Source organism: Myxocyprinus asiaticus, chromosome 7, assembly GCF_019703515.2.
Source record: "Myxocyprinus asiaticus isolate MX2 ecotype Aquarium Trade chromosome 7, UBuf_Myxa_2, whole genome shotgun sequence".
NCBI lineage: Eukaryota > Metazoa > Chordata > Actinopteri > Cypriniformes > Catostomidae > Myxocyprinus > Myxocyprinus asiaticus.
In genome coordinates this window covers 11371352-11385998 of record NC_059350.1, presented here as the reverse complement: position 1 = coordinate 11385998, position 14647 = coordinate 11371352, and the positions used below count along the sequence as shown (strand labels likewise).

General features: G+C 35.7%; 1 long non-coding RNA gene across 1 annotated transcript; it reads right to left on the bottom strand.

The window, feature by feature from the left end:
- Positions 1-226: 226 nt before the first annotated feature.
- Positions 227-1721, bottom strand: LOC127444341 (uncharacterized). Its single transcript, XR_007897798.1, has 3 exons — positions 1664-1721; positions 1497-1536; positions 227-311 (listed from the first exon to the last, which is right to left on the bottom strand). It is a non-coding gene; the product is annotated as an uncharacterized LOC127444341 (long non-coding RNA).
- Positions 1722-14647: the final 12926 nt, after the last annotated feature.

The window sequence follows — 14647 nt, the reverse complement described above, 5'->3', positions numbered from 1 at the left end:
TTACAACTGTGGTTGTAGGAGCTTCAGTTGTCGTGGGTGGAAGTGTTGTTATTGGACTTGTTGTTGCTGTACCTTGAGAATGAGATGAGGTAGGATCTGTTGTTGTAGAGAAAGGCACTGTTTTGGTTGTAGAAATTTTAGTTGTAGCTATTGCAGTTGCAGTTGTACTTTGTGAAATTGTAGACATAGTTGTTGGAGTTGGAGTTTCTTGAGTTATAGTTGTGGTTGTCAGAGCAAGTGTTGATGAGGTTGGAGCTGATTTGCTGGTAGTGGATTGTTGGGATGCAGTTGATGGAACATTTGTTGTTGACCTGACATAATAAAATAAAAGCACATTATGAAATATATGTATGTATAGATATATGCTGTTCCATCAATAATGAATGGGTACATTTGTAATATCACACATGGTTTTTGAAGTCAGTGCTCTCTTTTAGATATAAAGGTTTGGGTTAGGTTCATTAGGTTTTATATATATATATATATATATATATAGCTCTGAAAAAAATTAAGTGACTATAAAATAACTGTAAATTTATTGTATAAAGTACTGACAGCATTTCTTCCAAATTCCAAATAAAAATATTGTCATTCAGGCATTTATTTGCAGATCATTACAACTGGTAAAAAAAATTAGAAAAAATAAAAAAATAAAATAATAAGATGCAGTGTTTTCAGACCTCGAATAATGCAAAGAAAACAAGTTCATATTAATTTTTAAACAACACAATGATAATGTTTTAACTCAGGAATAGTTCAGAAATCAGTATTTGCTGGAATAACCCTGTTTTTCAATCACAGCTTTCATGCATCTTGCCATAATCACTACCAGTCTTTCGTATTGCTGTTGGGTGACTTTATGCCACCCCTGGCGCAAAAATTCTAGCAGCTTTGCTTTGTTTTTTGGCTTTTGGCCATTCCACATTCCACATTGCAGAGGTTTTCAATGGGTTTCAGATCTGGAGATTGGGCTGGCCATGACAGGGTCTTGATCTGTTGGTCCTCCATCCACACCTTGATTGACCTGACTGTGTGGCATGGAGCATTGTCCTGCTGGGAAAAACAATCCTCAGAGTTGGGGAACATTGTCAGAGCAGAAGAAAGCAAGTTTTCTTCCAGTATAACCTTGTACGTGGCTTGAGTCATGCGTCCTTTACAAAGACGAATCTGGCCGATTCCTGCCTTGCTGAAGAACCCCCAGATCAAATTAAAACATTAGTATTGTGTTGTTTATTAATGAATATGAACCTGTTTTCTTTATATTATTCAAGATCTGAAAACACGGCATTTTTTTTGACCAGTTGTCATTTTCGGCAAATAAATGCTCTAAATGACAATATTTTTATTTGGGAGAAATGTTGTCAGTAATTTAAAAAATATTCATTTTACTCATAAACATACCTAAATCCAGAGAAACTGATAATTTTACAGTGGTATCTTATTTTTTTACGGAGCTTTACATGAGAGTACAAACAATCAAATATAATTTTACTTACATTGCTCCAGTTGCAGAAAGAATGGTACAGCACAAACATACTGTCAAGAGAAACACCATGATTTATAATTCTTTACTGAGCAATTGCCTCTTTGGAAGACACAAATATATAATTGAATATATATTTATGATATATACATACATGTACTTCTAATTTGATGTACTTACAGAGAGCAAGTTTAATTGTGCCATTCCTTGTGCCATCATGCTTAGAAAGAAAGAAACTGCCAAAAGAGAAGATATTTAGTAATTAGTTTAATTGTTCTTGACAAAGTTCAATATTACCCTTCTAAAAGATAAAGACTGCAATATCTACAAATATTTCTTCTGATCAGGACAGATGAGAGGACATTGTTAATGCAGGTAAAGAAAAAGGAAGAGGGAGTATACAATAGTCTAGACTATGGACAAGGATATTGACCTTTGTCTTTACTGATGTTCAACAAATATTTACATAAACTGTAACAATTTAATGTACTTTTTATAAAATGTTTAAATACACTTTAAAATATTTTGAAAAGTGACTCTATGACATATTTAGTCCCATCCACTATTAAAATTCAAGCTCTGTTGATGCTGACTTAAATGGTTAGTTCACCCAAAAATGAAAAGTCTCTCATAATTTATTCACCCTCATGCCATTACAGATGTGTATCACTAGCTTTCTTCAGCAGAACACAAACAAAGCCATACACAACTGGGATGGCATGAGGGTGAGTAATTTATGAGAGAATTTTCATTTTTGGGTGAACTATCCCTTCAAAAGTTTTTATGTATGGAGCCCAGAAATGCCAGTAATGTGCTTATAAAAAATTATAATATTAATCTCAAAAGTTAATAAGGTCTTTTGAACAAATCAAAACCCAGTGGCAAATATTGTTGAAGCTTTGACAATTAACTGTTCTTTATAAAGTATGCGTGTACTTTCAAAGATGTAAGTGATATCTAGAACATTAATGTTGTTTCTGTTTGGGGTCAATTTGACCAATTTTTAAAATATACACTAAAATATCACTAAAAATAAAAACAACAACAACTGGTATGAGTGTACCTATAGAGCGTGTATACCAATCAGAGAATAGCATGTGATTAGCAATTGCAACATAGGTTATGAAACATATATAAATCAATAATAATTGTAATAATATTATAGATGGTCGATATCTATAATGAAAGCTATGTCAAGTGGGCCACAAGTATCCTGAAATTCCCATTAAAATTGAGTCTCCCAATCCGACCAACCCTGGTGTCAAGTACCCCTACTACCTCTACGGTTGGTTTTAATAGTAGCTTGTGTTGATTGTAACACAAGTTAAGCTATATGGTATGAGATGCAGTGCTATATTGCAAATTTTGTGGAAACATTTTGTTTTTATATTGTGAAGGGGAGAAACCCCTTCAGCCATGACTATATTTACCATAATACATGGCTTTTATAAAACGGTTACCACATAACTAAAAATAACGCACCTCATCTTCTGGTGCTCAAATAAAGATGGAGACTAGGAATTGTGTTCTCATGCCTTGTGTTATTTATTCAGGAACACAAAAATGAAAATAATATTCCCTTTGCACACTGGCAACTTACTGGGCATCCACACATATATCTGCTTATCTCCCAGTATGAGAAAACTATCTTTGCTGTGGGAGGGAAATAATCTTACAATTAAAGTTGAATGACCCACACATGCATAAAATCCCCAGAAAGTGTCTCATACCTCATTAAATACTTAATAAACCATTTATTTCAGTGAGTTACATATGTAACAAAAATTATGATTAGTTATTAGTTCTGCACTGTAATACCAATAGTAGCTCAGTAAAGAGGTCATAGCTGTGCTTTATTGTACAGTTATTAATTGCGACAGAATAGACATACAGGACTGGAACTACTGTATCTATTAAGAACATATAATTTATCTATTCCAAATATAGTTATGCTTATCAAAGAAGGTCTAAATAACGTTATTCTGTATTATCTGTCATGTAAATTTGTCATGAACAGGGAGCCCTGCAACAGATGTCATGGCCCCCACAAAGTCCCCCACTGAACATCGTGTCAGTCTGAGATTACATAAAAATACGGAAGCAATTAAGACAGCCTAAATAGATAAAAGAACTGTGGCAAATTCTCCAAGAAGCTTGGAACATCCTATCTGCCAACAACCAAGAAAAACTGTGTCCAGGTGTACCTAGGAGATTTGGTGCTGTTTTAAAGGCAAAGGTGGTCATACCAAATATTGATTTAGCTTTTTGATGTTTACTGGACTTTGTATGACATTAAGTGATAAAAACTATTTATATCATTATTTTTGAAGACATCCTCACTATACAACATTTTTCACAAGTGCCTAAAACTTTTGCACAGTACTGTGTATATATATATATATAGTTTAAGTTTCACATATTGGATGTGTGGTCTGAGGCTCTCGTTAATTTAAGAACATTTTTATATGCTATAACGACGCTTTTGAGAAAAGCACCGTAGAGATTACGTATTACTTATGTGGAAATAACGTTCCACTTAGTGCTTTGGGAAACCCAGCCACGGGCGTTTTAATAACAACCATGTTATCAAATGTACTTGTTCAAAATGTAATCAAATTAACTTTTTTAATGTAATTAAAATAACGCAATATAACCCCAAACCAACCCTCCCCGTAACCTGTGTCTTAAATGTGTCAGTAATACCACAATGTAGCCTATGAATCATTAAAAATCATTAGCCTATATGATTTGTGAATGCAGGTGATGTTGTATAGGCCTATACTACCAGGGGACATATATGGCTTGCAAGGCCCTGGGGCCAATTATCTTTTTGAGCCACAGGCAGCAATTTCACAAGCGGCATAAAAGCACAGCTCCTACTTGAATGGGAAAAGACCAAAAACTCCAAAACGGTGGGTCATGTTTACGATCAAATCACATATTTCTAATCTGCAGTAAAATCTGACAACAATGGTATCATAAATTGTGCTTCTTTAGTACAGATCCTGCTAAAAAAAAAAAAAAAAAAGGCTATTTTTCAGGCTGGTCCAGCTAATGCGCAAGTGTGTTCTCGAGTTAACTGACAGGCAATGCCTACATCTAAAAGGTGATTGGCTCTTTTACCTGTAAGGCGGGACTTCCTCTCCTACACCTGCCATATTGGGTGTTCCAGTTTCTCCCATTCTTTTTTATACAAGTGCTTCGTCTAAATAGTCTCTGGCTGGCCCTGCTCCATAAACCTAATGTTAACCTAGTGTAAAATTTCCCAATGCCTGCTAAGGCAAATTGTGCAGGTCACAATCGGACAGCTAAGAAACAGCACATTTTTCATAGTACAAGCACTTAAACATTAGATGTGGAATTCTATTTTCATTTTTAGAATATCCCAGCATTAACTAATTTGAAAACACCTTAACCACTGTTACCTTATTATACCGTTGTGTATAAAAAAAAATCACAAAAAAAAAAAACAAAACAAAAAAAACAATCAAATTCATTTAAAAATACACAATGCTTTTTTGACTCTTTTTATAGGCTATTTGATGGTGGGTCTTTTACATATTATTCCAACCAACTGTATAATACTAACTCCTCTCACTTATTCAAGCTACTTTCATCAAACTCAGCAAAGATTTCAGGCAATTCTGGCTCACGCTGCTCTATCTATTCTAACTTATCCGACACATGGGGTGTGTCCCATTAAGTGATCATCCCTATACCATATTCCCTTCAAAGACTTCAGAGCTTCAGAGGGCTGAAAAGTATGGCTCTCAAATATAGCAGTCATTTTATTGGACTACATTACATTGACGGAATGTTCAGATGAGCTAACAGTTGTTGTTTTTTTTTTTTGTTTTTTTTTTTGTCTCTCTATATCTTTCTTTCTTTGTTTTTTTCTTTCTGCTGTAAGACCTTTAAAAATGTCTAACTAAAACCTTGAAACTTCAAGCTTTTTAAAACATTTTAAACTTTTAGACAAGATATGTCAAGCCAACATTATTATAGACTAACTTTACCTAAACCCCAAACTTTATCTAGTTTAATCTGTAGCTTACTTTTGTACCATACACTGCAAACATGCAGTTATAATAATATAGTATAATAAACCTTGTATTTTTTTTCTTGACAGCACCTTTCATACAAAGAATAAAGCTTTAAGAGTGGCTAAAATGTTTTAATTAGAACCAGTAAGGCAAAATGGTCCTATAAGAGGCTGAGGGCCCTCACGGAGTCCTACAGGAGGGCCAAGTGGCCATTATAGTAAGAGGGCCCTATTAAAGGAATGAATTTTGAATGAATAAATGAACAAATTAATGGATATTTCAGTTGCTGACTAGGATGTTGATACCCTCATGTTTACTAAATACATTTAATTAAATGTTAACTTTAACATTTAATACAGTCTATTTTATACAGTATCGAACTCACACAGTAAAAATAATTAAATAAATGACAGTTTGAAATGATTTAAAAGGTGATTTGTCTGAATGTTAATATTATTTCATGTTTAGTGGTTACTATAAATAAGCCTATGCAATAGCCAACATTGGGAAGTAATGAAATACATGTAACGGGATTACGTATTTAAAATACAAAATCTAAGTAACTGTATTCCACTACAGTTACAATTTAAATAATTGGTAATTAGAATACAGTTACATTCTAAAAGTGTTTTGATTACTGAAGAGATTACTTTGCATTTTATTGTCATTTATTTCATTTAATATTTAGTCCTTTCAAATGGAAAACATTTATACATATAAATGATGCGATCCAAAGTGCATTTGAACAGTGGTGAAACACTTTCTTATGAAGTGTTACATTCATACGAGCAGACAGAGAAGTAAGTTTGAAGTAAGTTTGGAGCAGAAGAAATAGAAATAAACCTTGTGTAAATTGTCAGCTTTACGCTAAGCTAAAATGCTATTTCTAGCCATTTTACATGCACGTTACCAGGCACGATCATATTTTTTTATCAAGAAAATTCACATTAGATCATAATTTCTTTTTTCTAGTAAGACCTTTGATATTAGGGCAAAAATCGTATTCTTGATAATAATTTTTGTATTGTTTTCCTGTAAAAAATATCTAAAAAAATCCTTGTTTTAGAAACAACACTGCATAAGATATTTATGTTTTTCAGAGAATGTTTTTTTAACGTGTCTTACTGTACTGGCAGAATTTTTATAGTCAAAACAAGTGAAAAAATCTACCAGTGCTGAAGAAGTAATCCAAAGTATTAAGAATACGTTACTGACCTTGAGTAATCTAATGGAATATGTTACAAATTACATTTTACAGCATGTATTCTGGAATCTGTAGTGGAATACATTACAAAAGTAACCCTCCCAACACTGGTAATAGCTTGAATGTATTTATTTAACTACATTTGTCTATTTATTTATGTATTTGGAATTTTGCGTGAACCCTTTGGTATTATTTGTAATCAATAAAATTACCTCAGTGTTATTATTACTGTCATTATTGTAATTGTTATTATCATTATTATCTAAAATGAGTAACCTTCAGTATGTAGTCATTGTGTCAAAAAACAACCCAGCACACTGGTTAGTGTATATGACCCAGCAAACTGAGTCAAAAATAACCCAGCATGTGTTCTGTCCTATATTTACCCAGCACTGGGTTCCCAAAAAACCCAGCAATGGTGATTTTTAACCCAGCATTTTTTAGAGTGGTAGACTGTAAAACTGAATAGGCTGCATGTATTTGGCTTAATAGGCTCATTTTTAAATGTGGCACTGTCAGTCATCCAATTAAAAATTATAATATTCCTTTTCCTCGTTACAGGATAGATTTTACCATAAATATAAATACATTCGCCATGCATTCAGTGTCCTACCTTCTCTCGCTCTTCAAAGTCATAACCATTTAAGTCAAACGATATTATAGTCCTTGCAATGATCTACGAGCTTCTTTCAGAGTTTACAGACTGACAAGAAAAGTTTTGAGCCATCATATATCAAAGGTGTGTTGACGTTTGTAAGGTGTGGTAACAGGTGTAATTTGGTGACGAATCTCTCTAGCTCGCAATACAGCATCAGATTGACAGTGTTATTCCCTTTCAACAATAAAGGGTGTGAATGCAATGCTGATCTTGACATGAATGTCAAGAATTCGTTTAGGTCATACTACGACATACTTTTCCGTTTTCATTTATTGCATGAAACTTTCAAAAATTTCAGAATATACACTGTCCCATCCAGACTACCTAAGTGGTCTAAGAGTATTGAAGAAATGAGATGTCGATAAATCTTTCAAATTAAGGGTCATTTTAAGCGGTAAGAAGGCACCACTCACATTTTTATTTTCAAATCTCTCTCTCTCTCTCTCTCTCTCTCTCTCTCTCTCTCTCTCTCTCTCTCTCTCATATATATATATATATATATTATTATTATTATTATTATTTATTTATTTATTAAATTTTATTTTTTTATTTTATTTATAACACACATCTTTTACGAGATTTATTAATAGGTAAATGCCTAGACGGGGGGAAAAAAAGGCTAATGTCTTCAAAGAGAGGAACTTGCCACATATTCACAGATTAAGGTATAACGCGGACGAGAAGTCCACATAACAGCTATTTTATGTGTTCATGTTTTTCAGAATTGTTAGTTTATTCCCTCAGATCTATTCAACTACAAGTCATCACATGATTTCTGGTCAGCCAAATACCAGAAATGTTTTACGCAAATATGTTGACAATCAATCAAAAAAACAATGAAACGAATGAAAAAACAAACAAACAAACAACAACAAAAAATACATGAATAAATAAACAAATAAATAAATAAATACAATTCTCATCTCTCCTTTCTTTACCTTTCTTTGGAGTTATTTTGGGTTCTTTCTTTTTGGGTGTGAGCATATTTAGAACATGTTGAACACATATTCAGTTCTCTATCAAACACACTCTTTCACAATCATATTGTATTGTCAATCTTTTTCATCTTGGGTGTGGATTGTTAAAAACAAACGCACGTAAAAAAAAAAGAAAAGAAAAGAAAAAAATCACTCACGCACAACTCTTATCACATCAACATCTCTCTCTTTCCCTGACAGACACAGACACACCTTCTTTATTATCATGTATCTAACAATACACCACTGTATCTCAGTTGACGTGTTTTATTTGGATAATTTCTCCATGAATAACTGTCAGTTTATTTCCTCAAAAGAATACGTGAACTGAAATTTACTTTATCAAACCAAATGTGCCCTGTTATATTAGAAGTAATAAATAAATAATAAATAAAACAATAAAAAACACACAAGCAATAATGAGAAATGCTAACATATTTGCCCTTCATTGTGAATTTCAGATACAAAGTAGGTAACACTTTAGAATACTGTTTCATATTAATAGATTACTATGCAGGAACTATTACAGGAGTAGTACTACATTATTAATTTAGTAACTTCTATTAACTAATATGGAAACACAATTAACTAATCAGTAAATAATAGCCAACTGATGACTAGTTTACTGTTAACTAATCAATAATTACTGAATTTTATTTGCCTCATTGAGCGCTATTAACTAACTATTGCTAATTTAATATTAACTACTAATTTATTACTCATCACAATATTAACTCCTTAAAATCCAGTGTCTAAAATGTGAACAATTATGTTTATATTGTCAACATGAAAATGCATCAGAGAAGCATGACATTGTGCCTCTGTGTTCTTTAACCGGACTCATTAACCAGACTTAATAATCTGATAACCGGATCAATTTATGTATGCAACACCCTTCTAAATCACTGCCTGTGGAATCATACTATAATCATTCATTGTCTGACAGGAGTGTAAAAAGTACTCAGAAATTATACTTAAGTGAAAATATGGATACTGAGTGAAAATTTTATTCAAATAAAAGTCCAAGTATCTAGCAAAAAACATACTTGAGTGAAAGTAAAAAAGTATTCACATTAAATTGTACTTAACTATTAAAAATTAAGAAGTAAGTTATTCCCTAGCTAGAATGAAATCAAGAGAGGAGATTGTGTGAGAGAGGATGTTGTTAAATTCTACTGGTTTGTTAAGTCACCTTTTTACTGTCTCTGATGACTGTCATATTTCTCCCCCAGTGGCATCTGCAACCTGGTCATATAATATTCTTACAATAACTATATTTTTTGCAAAATATTTTTTTATGAGGCCTGTTGTAGGTAACACAGCAATTTCCTGGTGAAATGAACACTAGAGGCGCTACAACAACCATGACTTTTATACACTTTCACTCTAATTGCGAGTAAAACGGCAGATTATCACTTCATAATCGCTTACTTTTCGCTCTGATATTCACACAGTGCTGTCTTATGATAGCAACAACATTTACAAGCTTTTTTAAGTGTGATCAAATTGTGCAGTAGCTCAACTGATAGAGTGTTGCACTTGTGATGTAAAGGACCGGGGTAGGAGTCCTGAAGAGCATGTGAGTCCACACGTGAGCCGAAAGTGTCATAGAAGCAACACAAAATGATGTGATGTAAGGAGTGATGTAACATGCGCTCTCTTAGGTTCATTAAAGACCAGACGTGCTGCTGCATTCTGGATAATTTGCAGGGGTCTAATTGCAAATGCAGGGAGGCCTGCAATGAGAGTGTTACAGTAGTCCAGTCTAGTGGCTAAACAAGAAGTTGTGTGGCATGTTTAGAGACGAAGAGTCTTATCTTCCTGATATTGTAGAGGGTAAATCTACATGATCTTGCTGTCTTTGAGATGTGGTCTGTGAAATTTTGTTGGTTATCAATGGTTACCCCTAGATTTCTGACCGTTTTGGAAGGCGTTACTGTAGTTGAACCCAGCTGCACAGTGATGTTGTGTTCAACAGCAGGGTTGGCTGGAAAGACAAGGAGCTAAGTCTTGGCTGAGTTAAGTTGCAGGTGGTGTTCCTTCATCCAGGCCGAGATGTCTGCCAAACAGGTAGAGATTCGAGCAGTCACCGTGGTGTCGTTGGGCTGGAAAGACAAGTAGAGCTGTGTGTCATTGGCATAGCAGTGGTAAGAGAAACCATGTGCCTGAATGATTGTCCCCAGTGATGTTGTGTATATACAGAAGAGAGTGGCCCAAGCACTGAGCCATGAGGTACCCCAGTAAGTAGCTGATGTGGCTTAGACACCTCACCTCTCCAGGCTACCTTGAAAGACCTACCTGAGAGATAGGAATTAAACCAGTCAAGCACAGTTCCTGTGATGCCCAGAGTACAGAGGGTGGAGAGTAGGATCTGATGGTTGACTGTGTCAAAGGCTGCAGAAAGGTCCAGTAGAATCAGGACAGATTATCTGGATCCAGCTCTTGCCTGTCTCAGCGACTCAGTGACAGACAGCAGGGCAGTCTCGGTGGAGTGTCCACTTTTGAAGCCTGACCGATTGTCATCCAGCAGCTTGTTCTGCGAGAGATAAGCAGAGATCTGATTGAAAAGTGCCCTTTCAAGTGTTTTTGACATGAATGGGATGAGAGAGACTGGTCTGTAGTGTTCTACTTGTGTGGGGTTAAGGGCAGGTTTTTTTCAGCAGCGGGGTTACTCAAGCCTGCTTAAATGTAGTTGGAAAAATGCTTGTAAGTAGAGATGTGTTAATTATGTGTGTGAGTGCAGGTAGGATGGATGGAGAGATGGCCTGGAGAAGGTGGGAAGGAATGGGGTCAAGGGAACAGGTGGTGGGCTGGTTGGAGAGGTGGAGTTTAGAGACCACAGTGTCAGTCAGAGGAGAGAACATAGAGACAGAAGAGCTGCATACATGAGGTGGGTGTTTGAGAGGGTGAGGTGCTGAGATTGTATTGCTGATGGCTGTAACCTATTAGTAAAAAAATGTGGTGAAGACATCTGCTGCCAGTGATGTGTCAGGCGGTGGAGGGGACGGACAGAAAAGTGTGTTGAATGTTCTAAACAAGCTGCGAGTGTCTGTGGTGCTGTTGATTTTGTTCTGGTAAAGTTTTTGCAGATTTAACGTTGTCTGAAAAAGTTGCAAGCAGAGACTGATACTTACCCAGATCTGCTGGATCTTTAGAGTTCCACCATCTCCTCTCAGCCACCCTGAGGTCAGTCCAATGTTCACGAAGGACATAAGGGAGCCAGGGGCAGATTGGTGTCATACGCGTTGGCCTAGAAGTGAGAGGACAGATGCTGTCTAGACAGGTTGTTATAGGAGAGTTTAATGTGTCTGTGGCAGTATTTACATCCAGGGTGGAAAATAAGTTTTGTGTGGGAAGAGAGGTAGAGACAGCAGTGGAAAGATAGATTTCTGTTTTAGTATAGATGGGAGATTCATGTTGAATTGAACAAAGTAGTGATCAGAGACATGTAAAGGAGTAACAAAAATATTTGAGTTGGTACAGTTATGTGTACAAATGAGGTCCAGCTAGTCTTTCCAAGTCAAACGAGGCCAGAAGAGCATGAAGTTCAATGGCCTGGGGCTTGTCTTGGTGTATGTTGAAATCTCCAAGAACCACAAGTGGCCTACCATCTTCAGGGAAGGAGGACAGCAGGACATCCAGCTCCTCAAGAAAGTTAGCTTACCAGCTGGCCTGGAGGGCGCTAGATGACAACAATATGGATTTTTGTGGGTTGCACTCTAGTAATAGCATGGAATTCAAAATAACTATTGTTTCATAGAGAGGAGTGTGGTGAAAATATTCAGTTGTTTTGAATAAGCAAACCTATTCCCCCACGCCTACCAGTGTGTTAGGGGTGTGAGAGTAGGAGAAGTTGTTGGAGAGAACAGCGGGTGTTGCTGTATCCTCTGGACGTATCCATGTTTCTGTCAGTGCAAGGATGCTGAGGGTGGACTGTGTGGTGAAGGCTGGTAATGAACCACATAATTTTATTTTGCAAAAATGTTGCCACAGTCACACTATGAATAATTGCATGGCAGAAAGCACTCATGAACTGTGATGTCAGAGCACCCAGCCCCCTGAGACACAGAGTAATCAGTGGCATAACTTGGATCTTGTGGGCTCCAGTGCAAAAAATCTTGATGGGGCCCCTTGCCACCCCACCCACTTGTAGCCTACAAGAATTAACTTAAAATATATGACATTATGATGTTGTTGTTTTTTGTTTGTTTGTGCAATATTGCCACTAAATGTCTCAATTTGATCCTCTCAAGGCACCTTTTCAGAAATATATATATATATATATATATATATATATATATATATATATATATATATATATATATATATATATATATTTATTTATTTATTTATTTTTTGTCCTTTGTTTGTAAACATATGATTCTGGTTCTGTTCACTCTACCGCACTTTGAAAAGTCCCATTTAATTCCACTAGATGGAAGTAAACACTAGAAATCTATAGATATTGAGTCTAATTTTCAGTTCAAGCACCACCCTCGTTGTTTCATTGAATATCTTAGCCTCTGTGTGGACTAGAAGCTTAATCTAGGTGTCATTAGAAAGCTGAGATTCTCCCCTTTGCAATAATATATGCTATCATCAATAGTCGAAAACATATTTTCTTATGATTTCTTTTGTATGCTTTTCCTTCTGGATTGCATATTTTGTTCTGGACATCTAAGATATAACATTGGATTATTCAGCCAAGCAAGCTCACAAACAATTAAAAGAAAAGGTATTTGGGGCTTACAGCAGCAGTTATTGGAGTTTACATGAGAAAAGAGTATTTGATGATTTACAGAAATCATATTTCACTTTGTGATTATTTTGAAAATCTTTCTAACTGTGGTATAGGGCAACACAGCTACCTGTACAGTCAATTACCTGAGAATGAGAGCTTTCATTTGATATATGACTTGTCCATTTAAGTCCTATGTGAAGGTCTTTTATTTTTATATAAATATTTCTACCCCATTACCTCTGGGGGGGCGCTAATTTTCAATGCAAATGTTCTGAGGGCTTATTTTGTTATTTTAATTTTGTTATTCATATGCACAGGCAGAGCTTGTTTTAGGCTGAGGAAGGCTTAGCTTCTCCTTGGCCACGGTAGTGGCATGTGTATATTAATACAATTAATGAATGTGTGTATATATAATTATGTTATGTTATGTTACGTTATGTTATAACAGTTATGACTGCCACTAAGGGATGACGCTGCTCTTAACTGCTGGTCTAGGGTCCATTTCGCAACCACAAGTCTAAACCTTAAAGCTTCACTATGTAACTTTTGGCCCTCTACAGTTTAGATTAGAACATAAAAATGCAATTCATAAAAAAATGACTTAAATACACCTCTTTTATGATAAACATATTTATGATTCAAAAATGTATTGTATATATATCTTCTCAAGATGGCGCCACGGATGGCAATCCAATACTTTTGTTGTTTTTGTTTGTTTGTCCTGTGTTTAGTCATTTTTTTACAATCAGTTTTACCAGTTTTACCACAGTTTTGGACTATTGGGACGTTTTGCTGGACATTTTAGTTGGAGATGCAGCTGTGTTGTGTAAGCATGGCATGAGACGCAGGCGAGGGAAGCGAGCTGGTGTGCTGGTCAAGCTCCGACAGCATGGTGTTCGAACAACACTGTCGAGTATTCATCTAGCCAATCTCCACACTCTCCCTAACAAAACAGACGAACTACATCTCCTCACCGTTCAAACAACGACTTTTCAAACTCGGCTGCCTTGTGCTTCACAGAAACCTGGCTGAGTGAAGCCATTCTAGACAGTGTGTTACATCTGCCGGGTTTTCAGCTGTTCAGAGTGGATTGCATTGCAGAGTTAACGGGGAAAACGAGAGACAGTGGAACATACTTTTACATCAATGAAAGTTGGTGTACAGATGTAACAACATTAAAGAAGATGTGCTGTCCTAATTTGGAAGTGCTCTTTATCAACTGTAAGTCTTTCTACTTGCTTTGGGAGTTTTCCTCATTTATTCTGTTGAGTGTTTATTTTCCTCCACACATGTGCGTGAACGCAGCGCTACAACAGCTGGCTGAACAGATCACAGACATGGAACAACAATACACAGACTCACTTATTATTATTCTCTGTGATTTTAACAAAGCCAACCTCACCCGTGAACTGCCAAAATACAGACAGCACATCACATGCCCCACCAGAGACAGAAATACACTGGATCATTGCTACACCACAATAAAGGATTTATATCGCTCTGTCCCTAGAGAAGCTTTGGGACTCTCTGATCACTTCCTG